Source organism: Arvicanthis niloticus, chromosome 16, assembly GCF_011762505.2.
Source record: "Arvicanthis niloticus isolate mArvNil1 chromosome 16, mArvNil1.pat.X, whole genome shotgun sequence".
Classification (NCBI taxonomy): Eukaryota; Metazoa; Chordata; class Mammalia; order Rodentia; family Muridae; genus Arvicanthis; species Arvicanthis niloticus.
In genome coordinates, this window is record NC_047673.1 from 52,444,147 (window position 1) to 52,471,214 (window position 27,068).

The 27,068-nt window shown below is 36.6% G+C and overlaps 1 pseudogene; it reads right to left on the minus strand.

Moving 5' to 3' along the window:
* On the minus strand, positions 1–27,068 carry LOC143434579 (glyceraldehyde-3-phosphate dehydrogenase pseudogene; annotated as a pseudogene).

Here is a 27,068-nt window from a genome sequence, read left to right on the forward strand (position 1 = left end):
CTAGGCCATACAGGCCATGAGGTCCATGGCCCTGTTGGTGTAGCCGTATTCATTGTCATACCAGGAAATGAGCTTTATAAAGTTGTCATTGAGAACAATGCCAGCCCCAGCATCAAAGGTGGAAGAGTGAGAGTTGCTCTTGAAGTTTTAGGAGACAACCTGGTCCTCAGTGTAGCTCAGGATGCCCTTCAGTGGGCTCACAGATGGCTGCTTCACCACCTTCTTGATGTCATCATATTTGTCAGGTTTCCCCAGGCAGCATGTCAGGTCTACAATGGATACATTGGGGGTAGAAACATGGAAGGCCATGACAGTGATCTTCCTGTTCAACTCTGGGATGACCTTACCCACAGCCTTGGCAGCACCAGTGGACGCAGTGATGACGTTTAGGCAGCCCCATGACCATCATGCCACAGCTTTACAGAGGAGCCATCCACAGTCTTCTGAGTGGCAGTGATGGCATGGACCGTGGTCATGAGTCCTTCCACAATGCCAAAGTTGTCATGGATGACCTTGGCCAGGGGCATAAGTTGTTGGTGGTGCAGGATGCATTGCTGACAATCTTGAGCGAGTTGTCATACTTCTTCTGGTCCACACCCATCACAGACATGGGGGCATCAGCAGAAGGGGCGGAAATGGTGACCCTTTGCCCCGACTCTTCAAGTGGGTCACGACCTTCTCCATGGTGGTGAAAATGCCAGTAGACTCCATGACATACTCATCACCCCATTTGATGTTAGCAGGATCTTGCTCCTGGAAGATGGTGACGGCCTTCCCGTTGATGACAAGCTTCCCATTCTCAGCCTTGACTGTGCTGTTGAATTTGCCGTGGGTGGAATCATTCTGGAACATGTAGACCATGTAGTTGAAGTCAATGAAGGGGTGGTTGGTGGCAACAATCTCCACTTTGCCAAGTGCAGAGCCAAAGGCAGCCCTGGTAACTAGGTAACAAATCTGTTTATATCAACCTTCACCATTTTATCTACAAGACGAGGCTGGCACTGCAAAGAAGGTGAGTCTGTCTCTGGAACAGGGAGGAGCAGAGAAGCCTCCCTCTTATTTACGTATGATTTCTTCCATATTTATGTGGAATGACAATATATTCTAGAGAAGGTAGGTTACAATTATATTTCTTACTCAATATTGTTTTAAATATAACGACAAATATTATTTTTAAGATTATATATATAGCATTTCCTACTCTGTTTTCTTCTCTTCAAACCCTCTAAACACACACACAAAGATACAAATGCAAAATCACATATTTAAATATATATGTATTTAAATATAAAAATGTAATCTGCGTAGTATGTACACTATTACTTGTATGCATGTTTTCAAGGCTATTTGGTTTTGGATAACCAATTAATGTGCTCTTCCCCAAGGAAGACTATTTCACTGGCACTCAAGACCCCTTGGTCACATGTAGTCTGTTCCACAGGCTTGAGTTCTCCTAAACTCTTCCCTATCTATTTTAGAGAATGTCTATTAGTGTTTATTTTGGTCATGTAATTATTATTGAGCCATTTTGTTGAGACTTTATGCTGTAGCTCCTGCATTTCTAGAAGACACAATCTCAATGCCAAGTTCTTGTCTCTATGGCTCTTAGAATTTTTCTGCCACCCCTTCTGAAATTATTCCTGAGCCTTACTTATAAGGATTGCACTGTGGATGTGTTAGTGAGACTGGGCTCCATCACTCTGCATTTTGGTCAATTGTAATTTCATTGTAATGGTCTGTGTCTTTTGAGAAGTTTAATTTATGATGGGAAGGAGTGCATTTATCTGTGTGTACAAGAACAAGTGTTTATAGTATTTTTTGGTGACTATGCTAATTTAATAATGGAATAGTTGTTGGTTTTCCTCCAAGATTCATGACCTCACTAACCCTGGGTAGTTAGGTAAGTTTCTAGCACTAGGCATGGGTTGTCTTTTGTCTACTTGAGTGAGACTTAAGCCCAACTAAAGTGCTGTTAGTTACTACCAAGGGATGTTAGGTACCACTACTATACCCTTAGAGATTATAGTCACATGTTTTGTTATGGTTTATAGACTTCATAACTGGATGGGACTGTTGGTTTCTTCCCTCCTTTGGACGCTTGAGAGGCACCTTCTATTCCCACGAAAGCTAGATTTAGGTCAGTACAGCCTATGAACCTGTAAATCCTGTGTTTGGTATGTTCAGCAACCTTCTGTTACCCTCTGCATCAAGGGAAAAACCAATACAATGCAATAGTCTCTAATGTTTAGGGAATCTCTTGGTAATTGGTGACCAGCAATGAAAAAGAAAGCTTCTCACGCCTGGTATTGGGGAGTTTGTTAGATAGTCTGTCTCTTACAGAAAGCATTTTCTGCCCAGATGAGAAAACTTGATTTTAACTATGTATGTGTATTTCTATTCCTATACATGTGTATCACAGGTGTTTTAAAGTGTGATCTCTTGTGTGATATTTTCTGAATATGTTTATTGTTATTTCATCTTCTCGTTCTCTTCTCTGGTACTTATTCCACGCCCATCTACTGTGACCCCACCAAATTCTTTTATTTCCCCTTCAGATAATTTATTAGCCTATCCTTGTTAGTTTGAACACAAAATAACCTTGTAATTTTTTTTATACTCAGGAGTGTAATTCCACAGGCCTAGAAGTCTCTCAGGAGCTTTGAAAGTACTAAATATAAGTTTTTCAGGAAAGATAAAAAGAGATAATTCCCTTGATCTATTTAAGAGTGACTGAGACAGTGATGCCTGTAATTCCATCATTCTAGATATGATGGCAGTAGAATTTTCAGGTCTGTAGCAATATCAGAAACAGTCTGGGATACAGGAAGGCTTGTCTCAAAAAAATAAATGAGGCATTCTTTTCAAAAAATCAAACAAACAAACAAACAAGAAAAATAAACTGGAAAATCACAAAAAAGGAAAATCACACTGTCAGCATTTCACTTATGCATGTGTGTTTGTGTATTTTTGAAAGGTCTAAAATGCACACAGATAAATCATTGCATATCCCATGTGTGATAATGTATAAACTGATTAAATTATGGTTTATAAATTATGAATTATAATGGAATTTAGTTGTTTGATAAACTGATAAGACAAGGTAAACTAAAATTGTTGTTCTATTAAAAACAGTAAAAGAAGCACCCTAGGGAGCCTATCAGTATTAATATAACAGAATAATGAATATTAATCAAAATTGCCAAAAAAAAAAATGACTAGTGCTTGCCGAAGAAGAATTACCAGTTACACGAGTTAGCTGAAGTCTAATAATGTTCAGTTTAACATTTAATAAATTAACAGTGCATCCATTTTCAGTTGTGTATTATAATACAATCATAGTAACCAGCAATATCCCACTAATGATAGGAGTCATTGTATTTTCCATTGTATCTATGGTGCATGTGCTACCCATGCACCATATGCATGCAACTTATGCAGTGAGCAATAAGTTACCATCTGGGTTACATTCATTGGACTGTCATACTAGCATAGCACTTGCTTTCAAATAATTTATTAAATTAGTTAGCAATGGTCACAGTGTTGAAGTCTTCATGGATGAACATGTCAATTCCATATTGATGAGCAAAGTTTAATTATCAGGAATATCTTATTGTATACATTTGTACAGTAAGAAGAAATTGCTGGTGATGGAGTAAAACTTAGTGTCTCACTAAGATGGAGATTCACCTTAGAGTGAGAGGACCAGTGCAGATAAAATGTGGGAAAGGATAGAAATATAAAGAATTTTGAACTCTAACAGCAAGAACAGAACAAAAGTATCATTGCAGTCATGCTACAGAGCACTTGTACAAAACCCACATTTAACAACACAGCTTACTCCTCTATAACAAGGAGAGGCAGCATGGAAGCAAAACACAGCTTTAAACATTCATAAATTTAAAATAAATAAATCATTGCCCATACGAAGACTAAGCTGAAAGTAACAAGATAAGAAATGAATACAACATTTAATTCCTTCAAAATATTAAAGTTGAGAATTTATAACCAAAGCACCTGTGACATTAAATAATTTTGACAAAAGAAGTAAATTTGAAAGTTAAAATGATATAGACCCATGAAGAGAAAATCAAGGCAAAGAAACAGATAAAATATTATATAAGCTAATGAAAGGTACATCTCCTGGGGTGGTGCTGTAGATCATTTGCAGTGTGCTTGCCCGGCTGCATGAAAGCCTTAGGTTTGCTTTACAACAGTACATAAGCACCTATAACCCCAGGCAGAAAGATAAAAGACTCAAAACTATATCAACTACTTAGAGAGCTGAGGCCAGTTACATGAGACCTACCTCACAGAATCTAAACAAATACCTTGATAAATAAGTTTCCTAAGCAATTAAAAATGGGCTAAAACAACATATTTAAAACTACAATCATACATTAAGATGATTAATTTCCAGTGTCCATGTGAGTGGATTTAGAGGGTACTAGGATACTCTTCCTGTCATGTCTTTAAGGGTAATTCCATAGAGGTTTAACTGAGGAGACATAAGTCATTGATACTAGCCTATCTCATGAGCCAGGGTCTCAGGTTGTACAGAAAGGGGAGAGGTGTGAACAGCCATTCATTTCTTCCCTTCTGATTGTGGAGTCAGAATGACTGGCCACCTCAGACTTTTGTCTTCAACCATGATGGTCCATGTGCCTTTAACAATGAGTCAAAAGAAACCTTTCCTTCCTTGAGTTGCCTTCATTTTGTATTGACATAGCAACAGGAAAAGTAATTCTTATGCATACTAATAATGTTAATCTGAAATGACAGAAGAGAAATCATACTCACTACTGAATATTAAAGGATAGGAAATTCCATTTTTGGCATCTAAATTAAAAAAAATAGAATGACTTACAAGAAAAATTAAAACTAGAATAGCATAATACATTTTATCATAATTCCTTGTGTCAGCAAAAACAAAAACAAAAAAAAAAACTAGCACACTCAAGAAAAGGAATGAAAGAAAATGGAAGTCAAAGACAAAAATGACTTTCAAGTACAAAGTGCTCAGGTGAAATATTCTGAACATGAAAGAACTTAAGCAACTTTGTTCTTGCTGATCTTCTCCAAAGATACAGCAAAGAGATTAGCATATATATGCTAATGATCACCAGTATTAGGGACACAGGCATTTACAAACCTAAGACTTAAATGGAGAAAAAGAGAAAGAGAACAGAGAATAAAACTATGGCATATCGTGGGTCTATACATCAATAATACAGGTTTACTTAAACAGTTTTGTAAAAATGCAGAAGTAGAAAGAAGGGAATGGTTGCAAGAATTGTTACACCATCTTGACAGAATGGCACAGCTGTTGAACTCTCGAGCTCATGGTGCCTATAATGAGCTACATGATGCTTACATAAAGTTTGGCTCATCAAGTCTTTACTACCAATGAAGAGGGGCCTTATGACACCATATTCCTTCCTAAGCATTTATACAGAGCTATTTAAGGGATAGATATGTTCTTTAAAAGTCTAGGAATTGGTAAGATGCCAAACATTCCTGTAAACAACCCTAATGAGATTCACTGGGTCTTATGGACACACAAATGCACACACACACACATCCATATGCACATGCATACCTGCCTGTGCTCACATACACATGCACACACACACATGCATGTGCACTCATGACATAAAAGTACAAGGGAAAAAAGGTGTCTTAGGGTTTTACTGCTGTGAATAGACACTATGACCAAGCCAGTGCTTATAAGGACAACTTTTACTTGCTGCTGGCTTACAGGTCCAGTCCATTATCATCAAGGCATGGCAGTGTTCAGGCAGGCATGGTGCAGAAGGAGCTAAGAGTTCTACATCTTCATCTGAAGGCTGCTAGGAGATGACTGGCTTCCAGAAAGCTAGGAGAAGGGTCTTAAAGCCGAAGGCATGCACACTTCCTAATAGTGCCACTCCCTGGCACTATTCATATTCAAACTACTACAGAAGAGGATCAGCTGGAATGGGAGGGACTAATAAGGTCTAATGGGGACTAAATTTGGTCAATACACATTATGTGTATGTATGAAGGTATCATATTGTAATAGTTTTGTATGTGTAATTAATATATTTAAGCAAAACTCTTTTTAAAAAAATAGGGTAAAAATGTCAATAAGAGAGCAGGAAGACTGGATGCCTCTAAGAGCTGCTCATTCCTCCAGAAATGATTACATAGGAGTGGGTTGGGATAATGACTGTGTGAACAAGAGGTGATATTTTGAAAGTAAGATCAATTTATGGTTTACTTTTCTATAGATGTGACAAAACACTACAACCAAGACAGCTTATGAAAGAAGGCATTTAATTTGGAGGATATAGTTTCTTAGGGTAAGAATCCATCATGACAGAGCAAAAGCAAGGTAACAAGAACAGCTGTGAGCTTACATCTTGAGTCACATGTTGGAGGCAGAAAGAGAGATGAGGAGAGGGATGAGGAAGAGGGAGAGAGGAGGGAAGGAGGGAAGGGGTAAAAGGTAAAGAGGGAGACAGAGAAAAACAGACAAAAAGGAGGAGGGAGAGAGAAGAAGAGACAGACAGCGACAAAGAGAAAAACAGAGACAGGGAAACAGAGAAAGACCAACCAAGAACCAGGTATTTAAACATATGAGCCTATGGGGGACGGTCTAATGCAAGCCTCAACATTTACTTATTTACTCTATTTTTTAATTTATTTCATATTCAATTTACATTTACTAAGCATCAGTTATACAGATGGCAGAATGGTAGCCATTGTATTTGTAGCAATAGTCATCATAATATCGACAGTATCATTTCCTATTAAAAAAATACCTTAAACTTTTGTCTCTTTGTACTTGTTGGTTGGTGGGGTTGTGTTACCCCAACTCGTTTTCCAACTTATGAACTCTTATTATTATTTTTATATGCTCACAACACACACATACACATACTTGCACACACATTCACACACAAGCACACTTACAAAAACACACCCTGATGAATCTATTTGGTGTTGCCCATATGTGCATGTGTTTAGAGCTGACCACTTGGGATTTGATAGCCTATCAGTGGACCTGTTCTGGGAGAAAATCTTGTCCATCTCTCAATGTATGCTATTTATAGCTCTTTATTGAAGCATGAGGCCATGTGAAACTTTTGTCATCCATATTGTCATGCTAACTTGTGCTGTCATTGTGTAGGTCCTATTTAGGTGCACATTCTGTTGAGACTTCATAGGTGCAACTTTTCTGTCATGTCTAAAAGACAGGATCTGGGAGCATGCATTTTGATCTTGGGATCTTATAATCATTTTTCCCCCTTTACTGCTCTATTCCCAGATTCTTAGGTAGGAGCTGCATTGTAGATATACCAATTAGGGCTTGGCTTCCAATGGTCACATCTCGGTAATAGCTTTTATCTGCATAAAGCATGCCATCATTATTAATGGAATTAATAAAGTCCATTTTGAAAATCACATGGCATATCCACATGTTTTGAAGCACAGGAGATAAATTGTGACACTATTATCACAATTAATTATAAGTAGTATTTATCACAATGCTTTTTTTACAAAGCAAGTTAGCATTTGTGCCACAAAGACTTATAAATTTCCATTTGTCCATTACCACATTAAATGTCTGAGATGAAACATTTTTATGCATTCAAGTCATTTAAATATAAAACCAACTCCAAATTAGTACATTGTCATCAAAGTCATGTTTTTATCATCAGCTTTCCATGTGCTCATGTCTTTGTGATATACTCTCTGTGTTTTTTAATGTATTTTAGTGAATTACACATGAAAGGTACAATTTAAGCTCTACCTTCTACTTTTTGGCATTCTATGTTGAAAAGGAACAGTGATACAAATAAGCATAGTCATCGTGGGACTAAATTTCTTGTCATGAAAATGGAAAATAAAATAATGATTTTTGAGAGCCATAGGGAACACTAATGAGTTACCTTAAAGTGAAACCATACATTTAGCTTGTAAAGTATAAGCTTATCTAATAGGGGTATGATAAAGAGAAGGTAGAACAAAGAAAGGTAAGAAGAGCCAGAGAGGTTGAAGAAATGAGTAGATAAAACTCTGTGACATTAAAATAAAGACATGAAGACACCTCAGGTTATGAGCAGGGAGCAGACAGAGGACACAGCATCAGACACAGAGACAGGTGTCGAGAAACAGAGTAAAAGCTGGTGTGTTCAGCAGATGGAGCTGATTTATACGAGCCGAGGATGGAGACACAGCAGTAATCAGTAGTCAGCTATTTTTGGACTTAATGAGCATAGACTTTGCCTTTGATGCTGAGTGAGACAGTAAAACTGCAACATGATGCTGAGTCCAGGAGCAACACGATACAACTTTAGTTTTAATGGGATCATTTTCTTTGTTGGGCAGTGATGGACTCTACAGTGGCAAGAAGAAAGACTTGAAGACCAGAGGGAAGTTGTTGGCAGAGGTGATCCTGACATGCACTGTGCTGTCAGCTGAAGGATAACAAGCCTGGGTACATATAATACAAAGAGGCAGATGTACTGTGAAGTGAATGAGGCCTTAACATTAACAACTTTCTCCTGTACCTATTCCCCTAAGAATACATTTGTGTCATAAAATGAGTATCTGCCCATGGGACACAATATGTTTGTGTAAAAGGCCAGGAAAGAAGGTTACAAAGAAGTAATGAGAAAATGTAGAGCCAGGAGTTACTATGGAGAAAAGATTTTCAAAGTGGGGTGCATAATTTTCAGAATTTTTATGTTTGAGATTATAGTGAAATTACAAGTTTTCCCTTCTGTATCTTCTCTCTAAATTCTCCTATGTACCCGCAAACGTTTCCTACAAATTCATGCCCTTTTTGTGCTAATTATTATTGCATACATATATGTATATTCATAAATATTCCTAAATATAGCCATATGATGTTGTTTGTATATGTGTTTGCATGGTTGGCTATTTTTTACTTTAGAAGATTAGTCTAATGAACCTAAATGAAGTCCTCTCAAATCATAGGATTGAAGCTATTGCATACAAAATTACAAACACATAAAAATATATTAACTGAAAAATACCTGTTGATAAAGTCATTAAATAGAAATTACCAAAATTTCTGTACCCATAGGTCATAAACTTATACCATCACTAAATATATCAAAAGCAAATGAAATATAAATCACATTTCATACATTTTCATTTAATATTATTAATGAATATAACATAAAACTCCCCATGCCTGACTGAAAATGTGCATCATTGACAAACTGACTGATGAATATCTTCAGTTTAAAAAGGAGCTTCACCTATTACCACATAGAAGTTTAGATATAAAAATAATGTAAATGTTACATACAAAAATATTTGAAAATTTTTACAGATTCTTAGAATTCATACAGGTTATACAATCTAGTCAACTTCATCTTCATGATACATGGCCAGCATTAGATTCGGAAATTCAATTTTCAGAACTTTTGTTTTAAATGTAAAGTTGTCTTCACAGAAGCAGACCAGGTAGGAGTCTGCTCCAGCAGAAAGGAACAGGCAGAAGGGAGAGAAGGGGACTGGTATTCTGAAGGGCAGTGTTTTGGTGGGTGATGGGTCCCGAGTCCACTGGGCTCCCAGCGGCAGCTCTGGGACTTCGAGTCGTGTGTGAGTATGTGTGTGTGTGTGTGTGGGGGGGGGTGTTCTTAGCTACTGCTCTGAGTGCAGCGGATCCTCTAGGATGGGTCAGGATATGGTGTCTTCATGGGAGCAGACTATCTAGGTGTCTTCCCCAACAGAAAGAACTAAGCAGATGGTTTTCTAGGCAGATACCACATACCAAAGTTAAATCTAGAGCAGGTAAACCATATAAACAGGCCCATATCACACAATGCAATAGAATAAATTACTAAAAACCTCCCAACCAAAAAAAGCCCAGGGCCAGATGGTTTCAGTGCAGAATTCTACCAGACCTTCAAAGAAGACCTGATACCAATGCTTCTTAAAATATTCCATAAAATAGAAACAGAAGGAACACCACCTAACCCATTCTATGTAGCCACAATTACTCTGATACCTAAACCACACAAGGACCCCCTAACACCCAGAAAAGAACTTCAGACCAATCTCGCTTATGAATATTGATGCAAAAATATTCAATAAAATTCTTGTAAACTGAATCCATGAAAATATCACAACCATCATTCACCACGATTAAATAGGCTTCATCCAAAGGAAGCAAGGTTGTTTCAATATACAAAATATCTATTAATGTAAACATCTATATAAACAAACTCAAAGAAAAAAAATCACATAATCTTCTCCTTAGATGTAGAAAAAGCATTTGAGAAAATACAACACCCTTTCACGTTAAAAGTATTGGAGTGATCAGGAGTTCACAGCCCATACCTAAACATGATAAAAGCAATTTACTGCAAACCAACAGCCAATATCAAATTAAATGGTGACATACTTGAAGCAATCCCACTAAAATCAGGGATAAGACTGGGATGCCCTCACTCCCCATATCTATTCAACATAGCACTTGAAGTGCTAGCTAGAACAATAATACAACAAAAAGACATCAAAAGGATATAAATTGGCAAAGAAGAAATAAAGGTATCACTATTTGCAGATGATATGGCAGTATATATAAGTGATCCCAAAAATTCTACCAGAGAATTTCTCCAGCTGATAAACAACTTCAGCAAAGTGGCGGGATATAAAATTAACTCAAATAAATCAGTAGCCTTTCTTTATGCAAATGATAAAGAGACTAAGAAAGAAATTAGGGAAATGACACCCTTCACAATAGCCACAAATAATAAAAAATATCCTGGAGTAGCTCTAATCAAACAAATGAAAGAAATGTATGACAATAACTTCAAGTCTCTCAAGAAAGAAATTGAAGATCTCAAAATGGAGAGCTCTCCATGCTTATGGATTTACAGGACTAATATAGTAAAAATAGGTATTCTCCCAAAGGTAGTCTACAGATTCAATGCAATCTCCATCAAAATATCAACACAATTCTTCAAAGACATGGAAAGAGCACTTCTCAAATTCATCTGGAAAGGCAAAAAACCCAGAATAACAAAAACAATTCTTAACAATAAAAGAATGGCTGGGGGAATCACCATCACTGACCTCAAGCTTTACTACAAATCAGTAGTGATAAAATCTGCTTGGTATTGGTATAAAGACAGACATGCTGATCAATGAAATAGGATTGAAGACCCAGAAATAAAAGCACACACTTATGGACACTTGATCTTTGACAAAGACACCAAGAATATACAATGGAAAAAAGAAAGCATCATCAATAAATGGTGCTGGTCTAACTGACTATCTGTATGTAGAAAAATAAAAACAGATCCATATTTGTCACCATGCACAAAGCTCAAGTGTATCAAGGACCTCGACATAAAACCAGATATAATGAACCTAATAGAAGAGAAAGCGGGAAAGAGCCTTGAACTCATTGGCACAGGGAGAGATTTCAACAGAACTTCCATGGCTTGTGCTCTGAGATCAAGCATTAATAAATGGGACCTCATGAAACTAGAAATTTTCTGTAAGGCAAAGGACATTGTCAATAAGACAAATTGGCAACCTACAGATAGGGAAAAAAATCTTCACTAACTTCATCATATCCTATAGAAGGCTAATATCCAAAAAGTAATCAAGAAGCTAACCACCAAGAAACCAAATAACACAATCAAAAAATGGGGTTTAGAACTAAGCTGAGAATTGACAGCAGAGGAGTCTCAAATGGCTGAGAAGCACCTAAATAAATGTTCAAAGTCCATAGTGATCAGAGAAATGCAAATCAAAACAACCCTGAGATTATACCTTACACCAATCAGAATGGCTAAGATTAAAACCTCAGGTGACAACACATGTTGACGAGAATGTGGAGAAAGGGGAACACTCCTCCATTGCTGGTTGGAGTGAGTACCAACTGGTACAACCACTCTGGACATCAATTTGGAGGTTCCTCAGAATAAACATAGATCTACCTGAAAACCCAGCAATAACACTCTTGGGAATATACCCCAAAAATGCTACACCATGCCACAGGGGCACGTGTTCCAACAAGTTGATAGCAGCTTTATTTGTGATAGCCAGATGCTGAAAACAACCCAGATGTCCCACGGCAGAAGAATGGATACAGAAAATGTGGTTCATTGATACAATAGAATACTACTCAGCTATGAAGAACTAAGGCATCCTGAGTTTTGCAGACAAATGGATGAAACTATAAAATATCATCCTAAGTGAGGTAACTCAGACACAAAAGGATATACATGGTATGTATTCACTAATGAATGGATATTAGTCAAAAAAAAAGTACAGAATACCGAAGATATAGTACACAGAACTCAAGAAGGTCAACAAGCTGAGGGGCCCAAGTGAGGACACCTCAGTCCTACTGGAGAGGGAGAAGAAAGCAATCACAAGTGGAGAAAGTCCTGGGATGGAAAGTGGACAAACGTTAGGAGGAGAGGGGATCCTGAACTAGTATTGGGTTAGGGAAAAGGACTGAAGCCCTGAGGGCCAGCAGAAAGAATGGAAACAGCCATTCTAGGAAGGAGGAGGTTGGGGGGAACCCTCCAGAAAGCAACAGAGAACTGGGAGGTGAGAGACTCTCAGGATTCAAAGGGAGGGGCCTTAGATGAAATACCCAACAGTAGAGGGAAAGAAATTATAGAGCCCACCTCCAGCAAAGGGAGGGGGTTGCCATCTCAGTCAAAACTCTGACCCATAATTGCTCCCATTTGAAAAATCCGCAGGGATGAAATGGAGAGGAGACTGAGGAAAAGGAGGTCCAGCAACAGGCCCAAAGTGGGATCCAGCACAAGAGGAGGTCCCAAGGCCTGACACTATTACTGAGGCTATGGAGAGCTCACAAAAAGGGACTTATGACTACCCTCCGAAAGACCCACCAAACAGCTGAAAGAGTCAGATGCAGATATTTGCACCCAACCAAAGGGCAGAAGCTGCTGACCCCTGTGGCTCAATTAGGGAAATGCTGGAAGAAGCTGAGGAGGAGGGCGACCCTGTAGGAGGACCAGAAGTCTCAACCTGGATCCCTGAGATTTCTCAAACACTGGACCACCAAAAAAGCAGTATACACCAGCTGATATGAGGCCCCCAACGCATGTAAGGCAGAGGACTGCCAGGTCTGGATTTAATCAGAGATGATGCACTTAACCCTCAAGAGACTGGAGGCCCCAGGGAGTTTAGAGATCTGTTTGGGTGGGGAGTTGGGGGGTGGGGAAATACAATACTAGTGGAATCAGGGGGGTGGGGAGGAGGTATGGGATGTGGAACAGTCAGAGGGTGTATGGGGCAGTGGGAAGTAAAATCTGGAGTGTAAAAAATAAGTAAGTAAATAAAGAAAGAAAAAAGAAAAAAAAAAAAAAAGAAAACAAAACCCTAAATTGATTCTAACTTTTCTCTCAATTCTTAGGAAAAATGCATCTTAATCTTCTTAAATTACTAAAATCACTAAATTTCATCACTAAGCATAAAGTCAAAACTTTAAAAAACCTGAGTATGTGGTTTTAAGCAATTACTTTCTAAATCATTAAAAATTTTTTCATTTTATGTATTTGTATTTTCATCCATCTGATATTTATATTTTAAAGCATTTTCTGTTGCAAATAAATATTCATATTTATGACTATTTTTTATTATCAAAAATTTGAATTTTATATATGAATGGATCCATCTAAATTTAAATGATCTAAAGTTTCATAAAATCTACAACATACTTTTTGTTAATAGAAAATAGAGTTGACAGTTTCCTAGTAGGCTCCATAAAGTGAGGTATAAAAAATAGAAGGCAGTGAGGAATATTTGCACATATTTTGGCTTGACTAATCTGGAAAGCTGGAATAACTTTACACAGGAAAGAGAAGATAAGAAGGAGAATTTATTAATTTGATGTATTCACTTATTTTATTTATTTTTATATTTTTGTTTTGTTTTGTTTGAGGCAGAGTTTCTCTGTGTAGCTCAAGTTCTCCTAGAATTCACTCTGTAGACCAGGCTAGCCATGAACCCAGAGATCCATCTGCCTCTGTCTCTGAAGTGCTGGGATTAAAGCTGTACACCTCCACTGCTGGCCAAAGGAAATAATTTTTCTTTAAAGTAATAGCATGCAGTAATGATATTTATGAATGTGATTTTTATGACATTTTAATGATGAATATGCTCACTGTTTCTTCTGACAAAAGAGGAATATATTAGGAAGTAAGTAAGAATACAGTTTTGATCATGCTGTCTTTAGGATGTCTCGTAGGTATGACACCTGGTGTTTTCACTCGTCAGGACTTGTCCAATCAGCCATGTTGAGATTTCATGGGTGCTGCTTCCTGTCATGTCTATACGACTCTAGATAGCAGAACACATTATGGACTTCTAGGCTATAGACTTATGTGTATGGCTTGAATTACAGATGTATTCTTTGAGGTTGGGCATCCCAAGGTCACTTACTTTTTGCATTTTGACCAATTGTAGATTTCATTGACATTTAATGTTGAAAAAAGAAGCTTCTGTGATGAGCTATGAGATCTACACTTATCTGTGGATATAAGCATAAATATTTAGGACAGAAAAATTATATTAATTTAGAAAATTTGAAGAAGTAGGTTCTTTTGTCAAATTCATGACCTCTCCAACATGAGTAATAATTGGCTAGATTTATAGTAATAGGCATGAATTCTCTACTATTTAGTGAGCCAACATGGAGGGGAAATTTTTACAAGGCATCACTTTGAAAGGAAAAACTAAAGTCAATCAATTCTTACCAAGAGAGTGAGAGACAGAATAAGTAAGTTTTCCTTATTATCCAATCCCAAATGGTCAGGCCTAAACACATGCACCTAAATGTAACGCACAGTAAACACAGTAAAATCAGTAGGCTATACTTAGAGGAAGTTGAATTTAAAAGTGAGTGGGGAAAGTAGGCAGGATATGGGGAAATCTGGAGGGTGGCCTGGTAAGGGTTGAAATGATGTAAGTAGAGGACTCATATATGAAATTCTCAAACAAAAATAAAATCTTCAAGTAAAAATAGATACCTGCTGTGTATGAGGATGTCAGGTTAATAGCTTCTAGGGCAATACTGAGACTCAGATGAACACAGAAAGCTGAAAAGTACCAGCTGACTTAGGAAAAGTGACTGAGAATTAATGAGATACTTGCAATCAACAGTCACATGATTATGTTAGTGAGGTATCAAGATATGAGTCCTCAAATTAATTGCATTTAATAAATTTCAGTGTTACCGTTAAGAATGGAAAATGAGTATAAATGATCAGCAATTCAAGAGTGAACTCTGGGACATCCACCAGTTAAAGAAAAGGAGTAGGCAGGGAATGTGCAGGTTGGTCTCTAATCTGTTTAGATTACTCAATGAAATTGTAAATTAAGTCATAGGAGTCAGTGTTTTGAGGAAATAAGGAAAAAGGGAACACTCATCTTCTCAACTATAACTACCTTGAAATTTACCTAGCCTGTCAAATCAAGGGTTTCAGAGTTTGCAAATGCTTTTGGGGCTTCTTATTATACCCTAATAGTAATTCCTTATCAAGTACATCTCCTGATAAAATATTATAATACAAGAGGGACCTTTTGAAAGGAGAAAGGCTATGCTGCTCTTTGTAAGTATAAAGAGACCTACCTGACTTTATATAAATTTCTGTAAACTTTATGAATGTTGACCCATGTTGAAAAATATATGATGAAAAAAAGAAAAAAGAAAAATATGTGGTATATTTAAAATCCTATGCCTTTGGGTCATTGTCAGTAACTTCTGTTTCATATAGCAATGTTACCTACCTGGATTTGTGCACACACTTATATTTAAATATGTGTCATAATCCCTGGAAAAAGAGAGAGATAGGGTTGTTTCCCTATTTTAGAATGTGGGAAGCATTCAGCACAGTGGATACCATTTATGAAGTCATAAATTTACAATATACAATCATTGTGGCTTCAGGGATAAATATCCAGTACCTGGTATTACCTGATAAAGTCATACATATGTATGGCTGCATTTTATGTGATAATTACTGAATCTAGCTTTGACATCTGCTTTTGCCAGATAAAATGCATTTATAATTTTGAAAAAAAGCAGTCACAATGGTTCATGGCCTTGTGAAGGTTCAGCAAATAGGTGGTGGGTGTTCATAAAAGAGAGAGGAAAGGTGAATATGAGCCTCCAGTACAAATTTCATATGAAATGACAACTATCTCATTTACATTATATTTAGAAATTAGCAATAGCATGACGGCATCCCATATTTGAAGGGAATAAAGTTCAAATAAAGCTTAATTGAAAGGTGTCTAAAGCATTTCTGAATGGCACTGTCAGACTTGAATTTTAAAGTGAGTTTCTTCATACCTTAAAACACTTATGCATCTTCTCTGTATTCTTTCTGACAAGTAACTAAATGTGTTTTTCTATTTCCTGTTGAACTGCCTACAATCTAACAGCGGTGATAAGCTGAGTAATGTATTTTAGTAATGAAAGAGATAAGCCAAAGAATGCAAGCGGTTGTTCAAAGATATGGTTGTAATAAATCCAGTTTCATATCTACTGAGTTCCTCTGCTTTAAAAGATCAACTTCAGCTGGGTCTGTAAGCTGCTCACATCGTAAGAACCACATTATTTTCCTTGATATTGCTTAAGAGCTCAGACTTACCTGAGATATGATTTTCTTAAAGTATTTTGAATAAAAAGAATAGCTCCTTGCTGGCTGACCTATTAAAATCAATACTTAGTTTCTGTAGATTCTCTCACTGTTGTTTGGAGCTTTTAAATAAGATATGAAAGAAAAGCACATAAAGGGACTTAACTAGAATTATGAGAAATAAGAATATTTAGTCTTGAAATAAAAATGATTGTTCTAATCTTATACCTAAACAAAGAAATAAAATGGCACAACAGATTTTATATAATAAAAGAAAACATCTATAAACTGAGGTATAAGTTAATAAGAAGAAATTAGAAAGAAAACGAAGCATTAATGTCATTACTAAGAATTAATAAACGGTACGTAAAATGAGTTAATGAATATTTTTTTAAGATCGCAAAAAATATCAGGAATCTCTGATGAATATTTAAAATCTTCCATTCATCAGAGATAAACTGTTAAAGAAAATAACAACAGTGATTTTTACTGACTCACTTAGCAACAGTTTTAGAAGTGAAAATTAAATCAGTGTTCACTTGGGGTCCAATGGCACATTATTAATGGAAGTATATAATATCAAAATTCCTTGGAAGGATCTTAAAATGCCACCATTTTTTAGCTTAATATATATATATATATATATATATATATATATATATATATATATATATATAGTTTCAATTGAAAATCAAAGATATACACCTTAGCCAATAATAGAGGAAAAGGAAGCTCACATTTTGTTAGTTTCTCCTTTTTTATTTTCTCCAACTCTTTCTTCATCTGCATGTATATATATGAACTCTGTCTCTATCTTTCCGAACTCTAAGTATAGAAATATGCATACATATATGGACCACAATGTATTTCTACAATAAAATTATCAATTATCAATATTTATGTGATAGATGTGAGGATTTAGGAGAGTAACATTTGCCATTGTACATAGTAGGCTGCATAGCTATGAGAAACACGAGTGTGGTGGTTGGGATAATTATGGCCCCATAGACTCATATGTTTGAGTGCTGGGCTCATAGGGAGTGGCCTTGTTGGAGTAAGTGTGACCCTTTGGAGGAAGTATGTTATTGTGGAGGTAGGTTTTGAAGTTTCACATATGCTCAAGGTAATCCCAATGTGTCACACAATCTCCTTCTGCTTGTGGATCACTATGTAGAACTCTCAGCTCCTTCTCTAGCACCATGTCTGCCTGCATGGCACTATGTTTCCCATCATGACAATAATAGCCTACACCTCTGAAACTGTAAGCCAGCTCTAACTAAACATTTTCCTTTATAAGGGTTGCCGTTGTTATGTTGTCTTCTCACAACAATAAAATCTTAACTAAGACAATAAGTTAATCTCAAATGTGTGTGAACTTTGCAGTAAACAAACTTGTACTAACAGCTCTAGGATATCCAGGTAGCTTAGCTTAGCTCACTTTCCTAGGATTAGTTGCCCCATTTTGGCAGTCAAGTTTGAAATAACACTGGCTCCTCTGGGTTCTTAAGTGTCAGACCACAAGTTCAACCTATAAGATAACATGAAGATTTTTCCACATCAGCTTTTTGACTGGACTAACTTCTGAATTTAGATTTTGCTGATGTTTACAGAGTAAATTCAAGTTCATAAGAGTTCCATGAATCAACTTTCTGCTGCAGAAATGAATTCTCAAGTTATGTTGGATAGACTTTTCTATCTGTTACCTTTCACTGAACTGTGAACCCTACCTCAGTGTTTTTATAAGGATTTCCCTTTCACTTAATGTATCAGATATGCAGGGCTAACTGCTGATATTTCTGGAATGCCAGACTATCAGATATCCATAAGAAATGGGGACAAACACATGATCACTAGTCAAAAGTGACCCTGCTCAACCCATTGTAACTGCCAAATCTATTAAAGTATTGGAAATGCAGAATCATAGCAGATAGCTGTGGAAGTATCTGTTCCAAAGCCTCATTGCTCTGGAGTTTTGTGAAGAATATGAACAAGTTATTCACTTCATTTTCCCTCCTTGGATGATTTCCACACATATTAAGAATAAGCTGAATTGGCCGTCCAAAATTTCAAATTTGTGATAGAGAGACAGAGAGAGAGACAGAGACACCGAGATACAAAACACAGAGAGACACAAGGACAGACGGTCAGAGAAAAAATAAACAGAAAAAGAGACATACAGAGTGAAACGGAGAAATACAGAAAGGAAGATAGAATCAGAGGACAGAGAAAGACAAAGACATAGAGACAGACAGAAAAAAATAGAAACAGAAAAAGAGATATCAAAGAGAGAAAAAGGCAGACACACACAGAGAGACAGAGAGAGAGAGAGAGAACAACAGAGAGGGAGAGAGAGAGAGAGAGAGAGAGAGAGAGAGAGAGAGAGAGAGAGAGAGAGAGAGAGAGATATTCTTTTTACTTCCAAAGTTAAGTTTATATCAACATGAGTCAGGCTCATAGCCAAGACTACTGGGACAACTGACATGAAGCATTTTGGGAACTTCAATTTTAAAACAAGTACTTGAAATAAACTAATGCCAATGAAACAAGATACAATTTAAGGACATGAAGGGATACCTTAAATGTTTATTTTGTTTTTAATTATATATCTGTTTGAAAGTTAAATATCAAGGAAAAAATTTTCAACTCCCAGCTGGAGTTTGCTGTTTTATAAATATGTTTTAGATATCATCTTGATATATTGTTTTTCTTTTGTATCTTTAAGATGTTTTTTAAAATCATGTTTGTGTCTTAGAAAATGAAATTCAAGTATTCTACAAGTGGATGAGATTGGATTGCCACTTATGCTGACCACCACAGAATTAGTGAACTGATTTTATGGTATAAGTTTCTTTTTCTTCTCATACCCTCACTTTTTAATCTCAGCAGGAAGTTAGGAAAAAATCCTGCTTACTCTTAACTTGGAACACTGTCAAATGAAGGCTTGTGGCAACTTCACTATACTGGGCAAGCTTTATTAGAAGACAATTTAGTTTGTACGAAGTCCTCTTAAAATAGGCCATTAAATTTCCATATTTCAGTTTCTAACTTTTAACAAGTACATTTTAAATATATTTCAAGGAAGAGGTCAGCATGTATTTAGCATGTACAAAGTCCTGTGGTTGATCACGAGAACTTTGTAAACTGGGCATGGTGGTTCATGTGTGTCATTCTACCAGGCAGGAAGAAGATGCAGGAGGATGAAGAGTCACAATTAAACACATTCATAAGACCTTGTCTCAATTACTTTTCCAACAGGTATAATGTTTTATATATATTTAGAAATGATATTTTACATATATATATATTGGCTTTATTAATCTGCCTAATTGCCTCTACTTTGTCTGTACAAATGTCAAAATTGTCTATTATCAGACTTGCAGACCCAGCAACTTAGCTTAAGCATGGCATTCAAACTCTTAAGATGCCAGAACACAACCTTGGGGTTGCTTAACTGTCCATGCACTTGTCCAAAATATTCCAAGTTTATTTTTGAGTGGGTGTAGTGAGAGTAGTGTCCCTCCGGATCCCAGGTTAGACACAAACCCCACACCCAATCATGAATATCCAAATACACAAAGCTCCTCTATTAAACAAGCCAAAGAGGCAAGATAGCTGAGTTTGTATCTGGCAAAAACAGCTGGGGGGAGGTCTGTGTTAGAATGAGTGAGGATGTGTTGGTAGGTTCTGATTGGGTAGGCTAATTAGAGTTGCCAAATTTAAATTTGTGATCACAGGACCTGGATATTTTAATAGTTGGTTCCTGGATAGATGGATCAGCCCCAAAAATGATTCAGGCAAAAGAAAATGGTCAAATAAGGGAAGAGATCTTGAGGGTTAGATTTAAGACTGTAATCTAAGATCTTGGAAAGGGAAGTGGGAGGGAAGAGGGGGAAGACCTGTCAGCACTGTGTTTGCCATACTCTTCTCAGGCCTGTTAGAACCCTTCCATACCAGTGTACTTAGTACTTTGTGAAGAAGCTTAAAATCTCTGAACTAAGGAAGGATGAGGCACAGCTGAGACTGTAACATGCTTGCATAGTCACAGAAGAGACAAATTTGCTGAAGTGATAACATGTTAATTATTTAAGACTACTTTAAGTGGACTTGACAGGTAATTACTAATGACATCGTTGAAGCTTTAGTCTCATGGGCATATGGATAAGCTGATGCAAGTCATTTGTCTAGAAACATCTGGCTAAAGATCATTGTGCTCTGACGAAGTCGGAACAGCATATTAATTAAAAAACCAAAGGGATAAATGTGTTTCTATATTATCAAGGCAATACACTTGACAGACCTCTCAAATGTGTAATGTGCCTCATTGGTTCAATCTCATCTTGGACTGTGCTAGTTCCAGTGAGAAATTAGTATCTGCAGCACTCAAGGGGGGAAAAGGTAAAATTTCTAAAGCAAAATCTGTGCATTTATGATACCATGGAAAGAAGTGTATCTTCATTTACAAGAATGTTTTTCCCCTCTTTGTGAAAGATGACAGACCTATCCCAGTGTGTTATAAAAGACATGAAAACAGTCCTTGTTGGTTATAATAAGGTATGCATACGCATGTCCAACTTCATCCTTTTGTAAGTTTTTCTCGGGAATCATGTACACTCTAAAGTCCAACAAGGAAATACAAGTTAAAAACTGACACTTAAAAATATTAAACTACTATTAAGATTTCTTAAAAAATGTTTTATAATAGTATAAATATTTTTAGACATCAAGGAAGAATAATCTATATGGAAAGAACAATTGCAGTTCTTAACAATTTAATGAATCAGGTAGACAATAAATAAACTAAATACTCAAGAAATAGGTTGTGTAGGTTCAGTTATGAGGAACAACAAATATTCTCCGTGCTTCCAAATATAAAGGAGAATGGTTAAAAGCAACATTGCCTTGAAGTAGAATAGTAATCGGAACATAGAGATTTGCTAAATTATTTCTAACTTAATAAAGAAAGTATATGTAAGAACATTTTGAATAGTGTCTAGAAGTATGTATATATTTTATTTCAGTAAATGAAACATCTTAATCCAATTTGAGACATTTTAGTAACTTTATCAGGCAAATTTTTAGGTAAAGGCAATAGGTTACTGACATTAAGAAGAAACTAAATGTACTCAGTCTTTGTAGGCAGGCATGCGGATACCTGTCAACACACAGTACTGATTAAAAATTCTTTTAACATAAAAATTTGCAAAAATCATATGCAAATTCCCTTAATTTTCAGTGGACATATAGTTGTTTTCTTCAGTACTCTACTACAAAAGAGGAATACATGCTACCCAAAAAAATGAACGAACGAACAAACAAACAAATGAACAAATGAACAAAACAGGGATGGCATAAAGTCCACCTGAACAGAGTGTGGAACAGGAGGTGGAGGTGGGACCTTGTACACCTTGATGTCTACCTGCCTTTCTAATCTTTTCTTTCTTTGTTGTACAGGATCATTACAGCTCACAGTATTATATACAGACTACCCTCATGTTAAGGCTGTGTTTTTTTAAACCTCTTATTTACTGTCCCTTAGAAAATTACTTTGTACTGATCTGACAGCTACCTGTAACCTCTGCAACACTAGTCTCCATTCCTCACCCTAACCATTGCTCAGCTTTCCCTCCTGATTTCCTTCACAGTTATTTGAGCTTGTACAATTATCCAAGCAACCCTTTAATGTGCTTCATGGTCCACAGTATTTGCTCAAAGGCTTCATGTTGTCTTTCTGAACTTTTTGAGTCATGTAGTCCTGGATTCCAAGGCAGAGCAAATTTTCTAGAACAGCCATGGCAGTTGAAAGAGGCTTAAAAAATAAAGGCATGAAGGAACAGCTATCTGAACTATCACTGAGAGATTAAAATTTGTGGGAGCTTCGGGTATCATATGATGTACATGAGGTATGTAAAGGTCTCTTGTAATGGCTAATGTACTGCTATTCTAAGCAAATGCAGAAAATAGAGATGTGTTTTGGAAGTCATTGAAAATATGTTTCTTGAGATTTTTAGCTCATCTAACCAACTATGCATACATGGACCTAATCATCTCTCCATCCATTCTTCAAACCATCGACAATATACTCAGTCATCTATACATTCTCATGCATAATTTACAGATAAGTAACAATAATGAATGGATAACAGTATGATCATTTTTTTCTACTATTTCTAAATGTCATTTTCACCCAGAAGCTGGAGAGATGACTCAGCAGTTAGGAGTACTTGCTGCTTTTACAGAGGGTTTAGTTTCTATTCCCAACACTTACATTTTGCCTCACAACTGTCTGCACCTCCAGTTCCAAGAGATTTCAAACTCTCCTCCAGACTCTGCAGGCACCAGGCATGCGTGTAGTATACACACATATCACACATAGGCGACTACGAACACAAAGAAAAATAAAATTAACAGTTCTTTATAAAAATAAAGCTGTTTTATTCTAAAATAAAATGAGTACGAATGGTAAAGCTCAAGAAAACGTTTTCAGGGAAGGATGAACATGATAAAGATACACAACTGAATAAGCATAAAATTTAAAGAACTGAATAAAAGGGAGTTGAAGGCCACATGTCTCCAAGTATGAACATTTGAGTCAAAATAGAACCCTTTGTATAGTTATACTGTATAAATAGTTTGACGTTTTTTCATTATATATCTTCATTTGATGACATATTTCTGAGTTTATATCAATGCATAACACATAAGGAGCAAGGTAAAAGTACACATTTATAAATATTTAAAATCAAAAATGAAAACAAATGCCATCTGTTCTTTCACATCTTACTTTAATTTGATATGCAAGTTAGCATGATTTCTGCCCATATCTACATATACCTTGTCAGTTTATCTATTTCACTTTATATAATATATCAAACAAACATAGACTTAATAAATTAAAATTTGATCTTGTTTTGATTGCTAATATATTTACAGATATTAGCCATTATTATTTTTAATACTGCAAAATAACCAGTCACTTAACTATAACAATTGTTCTAATGTGTTTGCTAATTATGTTTGATATTATGTAAACAAACAACATCATTTTTCTTTTTATCTGTTTTATATACAAAGAATGAAATACTCAGTTTAACAGCAACAATTGATTACCTAATGGAAAAAATAAAATCTAAAAAAAGTTTTGGAACATGCAACATCTATGAACTAATTATTCATAAATAATCTAGCTACAATCACCAAACAACTAATTAACAGAAAGAATATTTCAACACTCATGTATGGCTTATAAAATAGAATAATAGATAAATGTCCAAAATCAGGATGGAGAAGGATAATCAATTTTATGAGGTATGTTTGGCAGGTGTTCTATGTGAATTCTCTTCAATCTTTTATTTATATACAGTAGTAGTTTTTTTCATTTTATGTGGATTTTTTTATTTAAAATTTATGTGACAATCTGTCAGTGGTTTTCGTATATCTAAAGGGCAAGTGAGCAACTTCACTGTACTATGCAAACATTTAGTGTCTGTGTTTCTTAATGTACTGACAAATAAGAAGTGAGGAGACTGTTTAGTGGATAAATTGTCATTCACCTTTAACGGCATAAGAAGCAGAGATGTATGACAAGAACCTTTTAAAACAAAACACACCAAAACAAAAGAAGTTGGCATCTGTGATACAAACCTGTAATATCAGTGCTTGGGAGCCAGAGAAAGGTGAAGCCTACATATCCCCCCTGCCAGTTTGCCTAGTTTAAGCCATGAGCTCGAGGCCAGTAAGTGATTGTTTCAAAAAAAAAAAAAAAAAAAAAAAGGTATTGGGGCTGGAGAAACGGCTCACTGGTTAAGGTATTTTCCAGGTGCAAGACTCAAAGTTTAGATCAGCAGAGTGGACATCTTTTAATACCAGAGCTTGGGAGGCAGAGAGAGGAGAGCTCCAGAACAAGGTAGTTTTGCCAAATTACTCAGCTCTGTGTTCAAATAAGAGACCTTGTTTCAATATAAGGAGGGAACAATTGAAGGGTACAGCTTATATGAACCACTGGGTTCCACATGCATATATGAACATCACCCTCACACATACAAACATGTATACATGCACATATAGCATGCACACACATAGATAAAGAGAGAGAGAGAGAGAGAGAAAGGGAGAGACAGACAGAGACAGAGAGAAAAGAGAGTGGAGAGATAGAAGCAGAGAGACAGAAACAGGGGATAGAGAAAGATGGCAGATAGAAGACAAGAGAGAGAGAGAGAAAGAAAGAAAGAGAGAGAGAAAGCTTGGACCAGAGCTTGGGAGGCAGAGAGAGGAGAGCTCCAGAACAAGGTAGTTTTGCCAAATTACTCAGCTCTGTGTTCAAATAAGAGACCTTGTTTCAATATAAGGAGGGAACAATTGAAGGGTACAGCTTATATGAACCACTGGGTTCCACATGCATATATGAACATCACCCTCACACATACAAACATGTATACATGCACATATAGCATGCACACACATAGGTAAAGAGAGAGAGAGAGAGAAAGGGAGAGACAGACACAGACAGAGAGAAAAGAGAGTGGAGAGATAGAAGCAGAGAGACAGAGACAGGGGATAGAGAAAGATGGCAGATAGAAGACAAGAGAGAGAGAGAGAAAGAAAGAAAGAGAAAGAGAGAGAGAGAGAGAGAGAGAGAGAGAGAGAGAGAGATACATATGCAACAGCAAAATAGGATTAATCAAGGTGGACAGTACCTGAGGAGCAACACCTCTGATTGGATTGATTCCTGACCTCCCCATACACATGCACACATGTGCATACACATTCCTACCGCTCACACATGCACCCATACAGACCCGTATTACCAACCAGACTAGCTTTAATAATGTCCTTCAGGCCAATGGTAGACAAATCATATCTCAAAACAAAATCTGGGGAAGTTTGGAGAAATGGCTCTGTACATGAACTTTCACGCATATGCATGCACACACATACACACACAAAAGAAAATAACCAATGACAACTAGAAATTTCTATTTCGCCTCTTAGTGTTTTTTTTTTTTATTTTAGAGAAGCTAACTTCTTGTCTAATAAAACGTGTTCTTTTTATAAAAGTAGCCATATCTTTTATTTTTAAGAAATTTGCTATAGATTGCTTTTTATTGTCATTTCTACCCTGAAACATCAGTGATGGATGGCAGAGTATTCCATTTCAAGATATGTCTCTTTGGAATATGGATTATTACTATATAAATTCAACCAAGAACCAGTAGATGCTTTTCTCCTTCCCTTGACTGTCTATAAATAAGGTGTTGATCTCACCATTTACAAATAAGCCTTCACTTATAAGTGAACATTTCTTTTCTAAATATTCATGCCAACAAGAATAATTCCCAGAAACAATAGTTACTATCTGGTGAATTCTCTTTTTTTTTCAGACAATTGAGCATGTATTCCCCCCTGAGTTCCTGTTGTCTTCAAACAGAAGTCCCCAAACCCATTACCTTTGCTTAGCCTAAAACACTACCTACATTTAAATGATGTGACCACTTCTAAAGCTGGCCTCCGGGGGAATCCCTTCACACAGACATATAATTCAAACGACATTTTGATTGCTAACTTGAATCTTACCAATTTAATTAGTGAACGTTAGTCATATAATCAAGGAGGGCAGGAGGAGACCAGTATGCATGTAGTATGGTACCTGGGAATGATACACCTGGGTAGGTCACATGATGATGTCAGGTGTGTTGCTGTATCATTTTTCAGCTGATCCAGTTGAGACATTGTTTCTTATGTAACCAGAAACTTTGCTGGAGGCCAGCAAGCCCCAGTGACCTTTTTGTTTCCAGTCTCCACAATATTTGGATTAAAGGTAAAAGACTATAGGTTTTTTGTTGTTGTTGTTGTTTTTGTTTTTCAAGACAGGGTTTCTCTGTGTAGTCCTGGCTGTCCTGGAGCTCACTCTGTAGACCAGACTGGCCTCGAACTCAGAAATCCGCCTGCCTCTGCCTCCTAAGTGTTGGGATTAAAGGCGTGCACCACCACTGCCTGGCCATAGTTAATTTTTTTATGTGAGTGCCAGGGATCTGAACTCTTATTCTAGTGCAAGTATTCATACACACTGAGCCATTTCTGTATACCAGGAAAAACTATTTTTAACCACTTCTAGATCAGGTAGAAGCAGAATAACCTGTGTTTGATTCTTCTGTGTTTGATTCTTCATCAAATGTCTAAGCACCTTAATTTGCCACAAACCTCAGCCATGAGCAGAAATTGTTGAGAGCTCAATAAGTCAAATGCCTTTTGTGTCAGTGCCATTGATGTTCGTGATCCTGCTCCTGCTGGAGACCATGTTGGTGACCGATCTGTGCTGCCACTAGACACCATGTGGATAGCCATGATAGGTATTGCTGTGAGATGCTTTGGGCAGGTGGGCGTCCTTTTGGCTCCAGACTCATAATTGAGAATGGCAGTCAT